Consider the following 11801-nt stretch of genomic DNA (forward strand, 5'->3'; position numbering starts at 1 on the left):
ACCTTCCCAGGTTCTCTTGAGCCACCTGCAGGATTTCTTTCTCTTTTTACCAGTTCTGTAAATTCTTTATAACTCCCAGCCCCCATATCATAAGGGTAAGCTTAGTGTGAAGAGCCCAGAGGTATTTCATGCTCTCCACTTTCTTTTTTAATTAAAAAAATTTTTTAAAAACATAAATTTTTAAATATTTTTTATATTTTAAAAATATAAAATTTTAAATTTATAAATGTTTGTTTACTTTTAAGAGGGAGAGACAGAGCACGAGCAGGGAAGGGACAGAGAGAGGGAGACACAGGATCCGAAGCAGGCTCCAGGCTCTGAGCTGTCAGCACAGAGCCTGACAGGGGCTAGAACTCACAGACCCGGAGATCATGACGTGAGCCGAAGTCAGACGCTTAACCCACTGAGCCACCCAGGCACCCCTCGTGCTCTCCACTTTCTGAACAATTTTCAGTGAATATATAGTGTACTCCAATTTCTTCCTAAGTCTCGGGAATAGGGTATTCCGGTTAACAAACAATTTTAGCTTACTGAGAGTAACTACACCTGTCAAACGTGGGTTAACTAATTTTCAGAAAATTCAGCACAATGAAATAGTGTTAACAATGAAGCTATTCTAAATGTAGTGCAATCTTTCTTTGGTGACTTAGAAGGTACATCAGCATCTTGCGATGCCTTAAAGTCACCATTATGAACAGTAATCACCCTTTGATTGTACAGCACAGAGTAATTATGTTTATCTTAGTTTTCTAGTAGATTGGATTCAAGATAAACAGACCTTTGCTGCAAATAAAACAGTTTCTAATTTTATTTCTAATAATGATCACATTTTATTTTTTTGGACTCCATGTGAGTTAAATTTATTATGTTACATGATCACGTGATGTTATCCATATGGAATATTTAAAATTTAGTTATATATTCCATACATTCTAAAAACCTGAAAACATTCCATTTATTTATTTACTTATTATTTAGAGTGCTAGTGGGGGAGGGGCGGAAGGAGAGGGAGAGAGAATTTTTTTTTTAAGTTTATTTATTTATCTTGAGAGAAAGAGAGCGAAGGAGCAAGGGGGGCAGAGAGAGGGAGAGACAGAGAATCCCAAGCTGGCTCTGCACTGTCAGTGGGGAGCCAATGTGGGACTTGAACTCACCCACAAACTCCGAGATCATGACCTGAGCCGAAGTCGGACACTTAACCGACTGAGTCACCCAGGCGCCCCAGAAAATATTCCTTTTAAATACAGGTGTGTTTGGGGCGCCTGGGTGGCTCAGTCGGTTAAGTGTCCGACTTCGGCTCAGGTCATGATCTCACAGTTTGTGGGTTTGAGCCCCGAGTCGAGCTCTGTGTTGAACGCTTGCTCAGAGCCTGGAGCCTGCCTCGGATTCTGTGTCTCCTTCTCTTTCCGCCCCTCCCAGTGCTCACACTCTGTCTCTCAAAAATAAATAAATGTAATACAAAAATTTAAATAAAGGTGTGTTTGAGGCAACAGGTGTAATCCAGAAAGTTGAATATAAACCAGGCTTTTAAAGAATGACTTGTATAAGAAAATTCATTTGTATAAATATGAAAGCACTCCTCATAATAAACATGGAAAGCACAGACCTGAAAAAATCTATAACCTCATCACAATAAATAACTGTGTGATTTTTCTCTTAGTCATTTTTCTATGCATGTATGTGTAAAGAGGTTTTTTTTTTATATTTACAAGACAGAATTCTATGAAATATGCTTTTATATCATGCTTTGCTATTTAAGATTTTGCTATGTCATTGAAGTCATGGAAAACAATTTTAAATTGAAACAGCATGATTTATGTAACTAGTTCCCTTCTTTGACATATAGTTATTGCCATTTTCTCATTATAATGTATAATGATACTGTGAACATCCTGCTCGCAAATTTTTTAACCAATCTTATTTTCTCAGCATGTATCCTGGAGATATCATTTGCAAAGAATGGGAAACATTTTCAAAGCCCTTGACTTGTGTTGCACCGTTGCTTTCTAGAAAGATTGTACCAGTTCACTTCCCTCAACAGCACGTGACGGTATCTCCTAGCGCCCCCTGTAGGCCTGTGCTTGAGGAGGCAGTGTAGCTGGTGGTGGGAGCTGAGCTGTGGAACCTGAGGGGGTCTCTTCAACACTAGCTGTGGGGCTTGAAATAAGTTATTTAATTTTGCTGAACCTCGGTTTCTCAAATGTAAGTGGGATGGCATGAGGACAAGTTGAGTTGGTAATAAATCATTTAGCATATTATTCAGTACATAGTAAGCACTTAATAAATGTTGGCTATCCAGATAGTCGGTAGTTAAAGGGTCTATCTCACTGTTGTAATGGGCAATATGATATCTCATGTCATTTTATTTTGTATTTTAAAAATTAGAATTAGTAATGATATTTTTATTTATTTTTTTATTACTTTTTTTTATTATCACAAAAGCAGTCCTAGAAAAATGAGAAAATACAAATCAGCACAAGAGGGGAAGAATATTCATAATCTCAACAATTTCAATGTCTTTAAAAATTTTTTTACTGTTCATTTTTGAGAGAGGGAGAGAGAGAGAGAGAGAGAGAGAGAGAGAGCTCGAACAGGGGAGGGGCAGAGAGAAAGGAAGACACAGAATTCGAAAGAGGCTCCAGGCTCTGAGCTGTCAGCACAGAGCCCAACGCGGGGCTTGAACTCATGAACTGTGAGATTATGACCTGAGCTAGTTGGAGGCCCAACTGACAGCCACCCAGGCACCCCAACAATTTCATATTTTTCATGTCTTTGTCTTTGCAATTTTTCAAGAAGGGAGTGTTATTTTATTGAGAGCTTTCTTAATTTATTCCCTGGTTGCTGTACCTTTTTATATTGTTACTTTTGTTCTATTTTCTCATAATTTTCATTTATGACCATGTTTTAGAGGGTGAGAGGGTTAAAAAAGTCTTCCCACCTTCTTCCAGGTGGGCAGGTTTACTGTTTCAAGTGGCCCTGCATTTGTGTGCCAGGATTCATGCGTCTGCCTCCAGTCTTATTGGTCCTGATGTAGAGAAAATTCCTCCCTATTCTGGCAATCACTTCAATGTGCCCCAGTTTTCACTGTGTTATGCTTTCTTTTCCTCCTAATTCCTAACGGCTTCCCATCCCCGCCTCCCATGACTCACCTCCCACTGCTTCACTGGGGAGTCGAGAGAGGCTGTCTCTGTTTGTGCGTGGGAGCTTGTGCGGGCCTGGAGAGGACATGTCCCAGCTAAGCGGCACCCTCTCCTCAGCTCTAGCTTGTGGTTGCTGTGTGGGAAATCAAATTTTATAAGAGGCTGGAAATCTAGATTTGTGTGTGAAATTTCATGATTTTAAAATGTTGACTTAAATATATTTAAACATATGATCGGTGATGGCCAAATAAGACAGATCCGTGGGCCACATTTGGCCCACGGGCCATGGTTAGTTACCGCTAGATGAGTCTGGGAGGCCACAGTGCTCCAGGCGGGGAGTAAAGAGGGTCTGAGTCTGCACCCTACATCCTGGTGAGGAGAGCTGTGCTGTCTGTAAGGAACCTCCTTCTTGTTCTCAGCATAGGAGAAAAGCTGGAGGAAAATTGTATTGGATCCTTGCGAGATGAGATTTTCCTGATATCTTTACACAGTTGAGAAAATATTTTTCTCTTGTCAGCTGTCATACTTCCCCAAGTCTACACAGACTGAACCGGCAGACTGGATGATGGGTGAAGACAGAGCTGGGACTTTGCCCATCTTCATTTGCTGCCATGTTTTGAAGCCCTGGTGAATGGGAGCCTGTATCATGATGGTGCCCATGGGATTTTTAATTTATAGAAGTGACTGAGTGACAGCACAGACAGACGAATGCCATTGAAAGAAGATTTTTTTTTTTAATTTTTTTTAACGTTTATTTTTTTTTGAGAGAGAGACAGAGCATGAATGGGGGAGGGGCAGAGAGAGAGGGAGACACAGAATCGGAAGCAGGATCCAGGCTCTGAGCCATCAGCCCAGAGCCCGACGCGGGGCTCGAACTCCCAGACCGTGAGATCGTGACCTGAGCTGAAGTCGGACGCTTAACCGACTGAGCCACCCAGGCGCCCCAGATTTTTGTTTTAAATATAATTTATTGTCAAATTGTCTAACAGTGTGCTTTTGGTTTTGGGGGTAGATTCTCGTGGTGAAAGAAGATTTTTATTACCTATATTTCCTAAGAGGAGGAGGCCTGCCACGCTTTGCATGGCCACGTGGGGATTCACCAGTGTTGGTGAGTATGAAAGGTGTGTTCCTATTATCTTAGGAATTGACCAACCCAGGGAGGGGCAGTCTCTCCCTGGCTAATTAGGCCCCCGAAAATGTCAAGGCATCATAAGACATAGAAAAGAAACAATAAGATTAATATAGAGTTCCATCAGTTCTAGAAGAAGCCTAGATTGACCAAAAAAAGGTTAATTGCTAAGAGGCCCAAGTGTACTGTGTATCTTGTAGGTCTTACTTCATTTAGGTTTGATCATGAGAATAGATCAGTTCTTGTGCAATTTGGAGTCAGCCTCATTTCCTGGTTCTCACACACCAGCCTGACGTTGTTGTGTTTGGATTCACAACACGGCCAGGGGATGTTTACATCCCCACCCAGACAGCTGTGCTCATTGAAAGAGAAGGAATGATGATGGTGTTTATTTCTAGAACAGCAAAACACTGAAACCCCTGGTCTCTAAAAATAGGTCACAATTTTACTTAGAGGTGAACTGGAACTGTTTACCCAAACTCAGCACTGTCTGACAATGGTTTTCCAAAGTCCGTGTTAGTTGAAAAATGGTCTTAGATTATTGTTAAAGTTTCAAAAATGGCAGGTCTTGGAAATTCTGCAGAATTTTCTTTTCTAATCAGAAAATGTGGAGGGACAGCTGGGTGGCTCGGTCGGTTAGGCGACCGACTTCGGCTCAGGTCATGATCTCACGGATTGTGGGTTTGAGCCCCGTGTCGGGCTCTGTGCTGACAGCTCAGAGCCTGGATCCTGCTTTGGAGTCTGTGTCTCCCTCTCTCTGACCCTCCCTGGCTCCCTCTCTGTCAAAAATAAATAAACATTAAAAAAATGAAAAAAAAAGAAAATGTGGAATCATGGTTACGGAGTAGTTTCATGTAGTCACTCTAAATTAGCCAAGTCTGGGGAATCATGGATATAGCTGGTCCTGTTCTCATAATCAGAATTGCTTCATAATGGCTGGACTCTAACCCTGAAATGTTTTCAATGTTACTTTAATCCTAACCATATTGGCTGATTTAGGAATAAGCTAAAGGATGCAGGGAAGTGTACTTGACCAGTAAGAGGCCATTTCTGATGGTCCTAGGCAATCGAGATACCCCTTTTCGGGGTTGATTTTTAAAATATTGCACAATTTTCACCCTGCAACTCTCAGGGTAAAACACAGTTCTGTGGACAAGCTGAGGTCTCAGGGAAAAGCCTCAGGTTGGGGGTTCTTTGTGTAACAGCAGCATCTTTTCACGGGTTAACACTTCCTAGACCCAGCTTCAACCTTCCCACCCCTACAGCTGTATTTCTCACATCTCATATATTGCTTTCATTATTTTAAGAGCGTATATTGGAAACACAGTAAGAGAAAATTTTGATAGGTCTCAGGAAATTAAGTTTATTAGACAGGAGCAACCTCTCATTAAAATACCAAAAGTCATGAAAAAAATTAAAAACAAACTTTTAAAGAGCCTCAAATATGTTTTCCAATGTTTTCATTCTTTGGCCTGCAGAAACAGTGCTGTGAAGAGGTTCAGATTTCCATTATTCACATGCAAATAGAATCCTAGAATACTGCCTGAATTTAAATTAATTCTTGGCTTCCTTGCTGATTCAGGTTATCTAGGTGACACAGACTGCTGGTTGCCTACTCAGGATCTATTCTCTCCTTCTTCCTGAGTGACAGATTTTTCACTGAGCACATTGCTGCTTAGCATAAGCCACATTTCCAGATCCCCTTGTGGCGTGGAATGGCCAATTAGTTCCAAGTAGAATTTGTTGAGAGGGTCTTCTAGAAAGTGCCCCTGATGACCAGGACAGATGGAAGCAGGGCATTTTTTCTTGCCCATCCTTACTTCCTCACATGCCTACCTGGATCATGGACTGGATGGCTAGAGCTTTGGTAATATATTTGGTTTTGAAGTGACCTTACAGATGGAGGGTCCTGTGTTAGGAATGGTGGAGCAGGGAGATAGGAGTGTGGGTCCTTGATGGTTCTGTGGTTCCACTAACACCACTGTAGACTGCTTATTCCTGGACTTTCTTCCTGTAAAGAAATAATAAGCTTTTATCTGGTTTAAGCCACGAGTCCTATTTGATTTACTGTGTTAATTAGTGCTGGCCCTGTTCGTATGAGTGAGGATTGAATATATGCGAGAATTTCACTTATCTAATGTGTAATTAATGCTTGTTGAAAGCAAATGCTTCCTGGTCTAAATGTGATGTTTATATAAAAGAATTTTAAAAACCCAGGTGCCAAAGAGAGAACTTGACTTTTAAAAGCTTCTGCTAAGAAATCATATTCTCTAATTTCCCTAGATAGCAGGAAAACTGTACACACGCACACACACACACACACACACACACACACACACACTGACAGACACACACACAGAGACTTGTTGGCTTTCAGCACAGCAGACCTGTGTTTGAATTCAGGGCTATGCCTCTGATCAGCTATTTGGTATCAGCTGCATGACTTTGGGCAACTTTCTGACCTTGTGAATAGCCTCTTTGTTCTTCACCTACAAATTGGGGAAGAGTAGGTACCTCACATCTGTTGGACGGTTAAGTGAGATCATATGTGTACAGCAGAAGCCAGTAAAATATAGTGGGCTGAGTTGACATAATAGAGCATGGGGGAAAAATTTAGAGAGTTGAAGGGAGGGACAAAGTTCCCCAAATAGACTCAATCGCCCTTTTCATCAGACTTTTGCATCAATATTTTAGTTGTTCTCTCAATTCTCGTCCCTTGCTCTGGGGACGCAGCCTTTGCACTGTTACCTGGTCGGTCTTCTGAGGCCTGTTTCTGCTTTATGAACCTGTAGCGGCCTGGCATCTGGGACACTGCGAGATCTGGTCAGTCCTTTGGTCTCCAGCATCATATCTAGCCCTTCAGAACCTAAACTTCCTGTTTTAAGTGTCCCACCTTCTTCCTAGTTCACAGACATTTCCATCCCTATCTGGGATACCTTGGGCCAATCCTCTGTCCTTGTAAACTTACAAAGCCAACTGAAGCCCAGCGTCAGCTGCTGTCATTTCCCTGCCCATGAACTATGAAATGTAGTTGGTTGTTTGTTGCCTTATATTATTCTCTGAAGTGTGAAAGTTCCCCTGGTTTCCTCCCTGCATCCCCCCCCCCCACCCCCACCTCTCCGGCCCAAGAGCTGGTTTTATTTGCACTTGTCTCTGTTAGGAACATATTAGTTGCGTGTTTGATCCAGAAACAATTATGGCGGGCTGTTCACAACCCAGGAGAGGCCAGCAGACTACCTCTCCAGCTGCTCACAGAGAGGCGTTGCCTATAGGGATTTCCCTTCAATCCTTCAATCTTCAGGGCAAAGGAGCCTAATTTTATTCATTTTCTCACTCAGTTAATGTTGACTGAATTTACCATAGGCACTAAATTCTTCAGTAGACCCAGTCTCTCAAAGGCAGACTTACAGTAACCAAATTATTTGTAAATTAAGTAAACAAGTCAATTGAAAATAAGAAGAAGAATCACTGAAGGATCTAGAGTGGAGTTCTTGACCCTCAGCGGCACGCTCTCCCATCTCCCACCGTGAGCCTACGGGAGGGTCCTTACTATCAGCAGAGGTTGCTTGGTGAGTTAAAGAAACAGCATGTTTCATGCCTTGGGCTCCAGTCAGCCTGATGCACCTGTCTTCCCATGGAGCTCTGCATGCCTCTGGATCACATAAGCCAGTGCTGAGTATAGGCCATCTTCTCCCTTGTCAGGCGTGGCCACAGTCCTGTGGCCGGTTAACCAGCCCTGCTGCTTCTCTACCCAGCACTGCAAATGATCGGCATATTCGGGGAGGTGTTCTGACTCATTAAAGTACTTGGCCTATTTTTCCGGGTACTGGGGTTTATATTTTCTCTCTCGAAGTCTCTCTGACATCTTTGTTTTAAAGTTTCTTTGGTGTGCATCTAAATACGGACAACAGCATTCTCTGAGTGCTGCCGCGTCCTGTCTCGCTACAGACAGCATGGAGTGTTTCCCCAGATTGAAGACTGGATCGAAGAAGGGCGGCCTTCAGAAGATTTACACCCTGAAGACCGTTCTGTTTCACCCGAAAATGAAAAAAACAGTGGCTGTGTCTTCGGATATTAGTGAATTCTAAACGATTTTACTTGAAAAATGGGGCTAAGCTACTATTACCGTTGCTCACTCGCTGGCTGTCCTATCCTTACTGGGATTCTCCTCTTTATGTTCGGGGCCACATGTGCAGGAACGTGGGTTCAAGATACAAGAGTCCCGGGGAGCACGTCTTGGATTATGATAGGCGTACGCAGCTCTCAAAGGAAAACCTCCCAGACTCATCTGGAGCATCTGTGCTTTAGTGGCTGCCACGGAAGCGCTTTAGCAGTTTCTCTAAAGGAAGGGTGATTTGTGGATTTGCGTCTCGACCCGAGGCTGTGACGCCACCGCCAACGTATCACATAATGCCTTTGGCTGGGGATCACGGCAGCCTCTGTGACCGAGGTGGCGCGCTGTCCTCTTGCTGTGGTTTCTAACAGGACGTGACCTCCGGTAATTTAGCAGCTGTTTCTATTTCTCCTTCCTTGAGACCGCTCATCCTGCCTCTAGCCGGTTGCCTGGGAGGAAAGAGGGAGGAAGGAAAACACAGAAAGATGGAAGGAAGTTCCTTCCCCACACTGAGTGGCCCGTCTTCTTCCTCGGAACACTGGAGGATTCGAGGATTCGTTCGATGCGTCCTGCCCGTCGCCACCCCCACCCCCGTGCGTTTCCCCTGCCTCCGCCCCCTCCAGCTTCATCACAGCTGGCCACACAGACCTCCCAGCTGCAACTCTAGCCCGCCCCGCCTCCTTCCCAGAACTGTCTGGGCTGTAGGCAGGAAACGATTAAGCAGCCCCCAGTGCTCACGGCCCACACTGTCAGGGGACACGTCCAGACACCGTCCCCACCCTGCTCACCGAGGATGCACGTCCCTCTGCCGACTGCTGAAGTGCCTCATGGCTTGGGGACTGCGGCCAGCCCTTCCTGTCTCCCTCCCTCCCGTCTGCTGGGGAAGGACACCGGCAGCTGACTTTTGCAGATCTGAGTCTGTCCTCCGCTGGGGGTCCTGGTTTCTAAGTCGGCCTTTGGGACCTTAGAGCAGTGACCATAGAGAATTCTGAATCCAAGCAACTTCCCGATTCTGCAGGGTCAGGGGTGGCTTGCAGTGTGTTTTGGGGGAGGCTTTGACTGTCCTTCCAAGTCTCCACAGCACTTACATTTTTTGATATACGTAACTGACACTTTCTCAATCCTTTGCAAAGTACTAGCTACCTTCAGCTTTTCTAGCCCTCTTCCAACAAAATTGCTGCCCCTAAGCCCTTCTTGAACTGTCATTCTGGAGTCACCGTTCTGAATGGGACTCACCTTACTGTTTCCCTAAACCCAAGCCCTGACCAGTGCCCTCACACATGCATCCAGCCCAGCTATCAGGGCTCTGGCGGCGATGGGCCCTGGCTTCCCATTTTCGAGGGCTCTGCCCTGGGATCTGCTGGGGCATCATTGTTCCGATCACTCCTGTTTGTCAGATCTGGTGATTTGCCTGCGCTGTGCCCACGCCGTGCTCAGTCTTTCCATCCTGAGATTCAGTAACAGTTGCCTGTACTTCTGAACCAGCTGGCTGGGGTGGGGTTGGGGCGCACAGGAAGGATAGAGAGTTGGCATCTCTTCAGGCCGACGATCTTTAAATTCTGCTCAACGCTTATTTAGTGGGGACAGGGACAGTATGGAAAAGAGCCGTTTCTGATTTTTACTTCAGAACCTTGCTTCCTTTTGTGGCAAGGGACCCAGTTTACCTTTGACCGTTCTGTAATGAGTCTGGAGTGGTGGTCTGAGTTCCAATGGGCCACACTTGCAGATATATTCCAGTAAGATCTTAGCATTCCTTGTAGTTGAAGCTCCAGACAGCTTAACAGGGCTCTGGGCCTTTCCAAATATCTTTGGCACCTGGACATACCTCACCCATCGCCAGGCTGTCTGCAATATGTCATGCCAGCCTCTGTCTGTGACTCCAGCTTGTTCAGTTTTCCCATGTAAAACACCTTGCCAACCCACTAGCCTTGAGATGCAACTAGCACGTTGCAAAAGAATCATAGCTGTTAAAAATGAGGAAAAATTTCGACATAGAGCCTGTTCTCTGGGGCCCAGCGGAGTTGCTTCTCCAGGGCTTTCGCTGGTCCAGATGACAACGACCCTTCAAATGAGCCTTCCATCTGATCCCTCAGGGCATTTTTCTATGCTCGTAAATTTTGCTATCAAGACAATTTTAGGGAGGGAAAAAAAGCGCATTTTGTTTGGTTTCTTCTCCAGGAAATTGATTTTGACATTGCCACTCTCACGGGAAGATTCTGATGGAAGACATTCTGTACAGCTGAATGTGTGACTTGAGGTGGACTCAAACGTCCTCGAGAAAATAAATGAAGTGACCAAGGTCCTTTGAGGAAGAATCTATTTTATGAGAGTCTTCCAGACTTTGAAAAAGGCACAGGTATAACTGGGTTCAGGGGGCCCAACGGGGTCACAGAACGTGACCAACTGTATTTGGGATCTTCTCACGTTGAATGCAAGGTCGGGAGCCAGACTCATCATCCTGCCATTTCCTCGCTCAAGGACCTCTCTCGCAGGATGTGATGAGAAATTGCAGAGGCCCTGGGGGGACACCACCAGCACGTGCATCTTGGTTCCACCAGGAAAGTGTCCCTCGTTCTGTGCTCCTAGAGACGTATGTCCAACCTCGGCTAAGGCAGGTGCGCATTCTGTTACAATTAGACATGTGTGCTTTCCTTTTCCACTAGACTGTGCACTTTGAGGGCAGTGACCGTTTCTTTTACCACCGTCCATCCCGTGATGGGCGCTTAGAAATGGTCTTTGCCCTCCCTTATTCTACGTGCAATATGAAGCTGTCAGTTCAGCTCATTGCAGCCCTAAGGAAGAGACATAATTAGCCCATTTTGCAAAGGAAGAGATTGAGGTTTAAGTTCTTAAATTACTCACCCCAAGACCTGCAGTTAGCATGTGGGAGAGCCAGACCCCGGAAAATGACCCCTACATCTATTCCAAAACCCAAGCCCTTGGGCCTGCTTGTCCAATCATGAGCAGTGCTGGGAGTACATTCAAATTGTGTGGTTGACTGAGGGAATGGGTTTCTTTGTCACAAGCTTGGCTAAAAGTGTTCCATCCATCGTCTTCTAACTTCTCTGATAATCACAATGCATTCCTTTCATGCTGTTGTCTTCTGAGGCCCAGAGATTTTTCTCCCCACCAAATGTATCTCTTTCCCAAGAAGCTCTTACCAAATAAAGGACATTTAGTTGTTCTTGTTTCTACTTTTCTGACCACACTTTTAAAAATTTCTCTCTCCGAGCATTTCAAATCAGTTCTGGATAAAAATATACAGCTTTCTGAGAAATGTGGCAATTTTGGCCCCTGTGGGAAAGTGTGACTTTGGCCTCCAGTCACATCTTTTATGGCCTCAGAGGGATGCTTAATGTGGGAGGCAGCCTGGGCTATGGCTCTACTGAAAATATAATCAGGCACAAGTGGGAATTAA

The 11801-nt window shown here is 44.6% G+C and overlaps 1 long non-coding RNA gene across 1 annotated transcript; it reads left to right on the forward strand.

Moving 5' to 3' along the window:
- The first annotated feature begins 6038 nt into the window (after positions 1-6038).
- On the forward strand, positions 6039-11567 carry LOC123584892. Its single transcript, XR_006705733.1, has 2 exons — positions 6039-6136; positions 10562-11567. It is a non-coding gene; the product is annotated as an uncharacterized LOC123584892 (long non-coding RNA).
- Positions 11568-11801: the final 234 nt, after the last annotated feature.

Source organism: Leopardus geoffroyi, chromosome C3 (genome assembly GCF_018350155.1).
Source record: "Leopardus geoffroyi isolate Oge1 chromosome C3, O.geoffroyi_Oge1_pat1.0, whole genome shotgun sequence".
NCBI lineage: Eukaryota > Metazoa > Chordata > Mammalia > Carnivora > Felidae > Leopardus > Leopardus geoffroyi.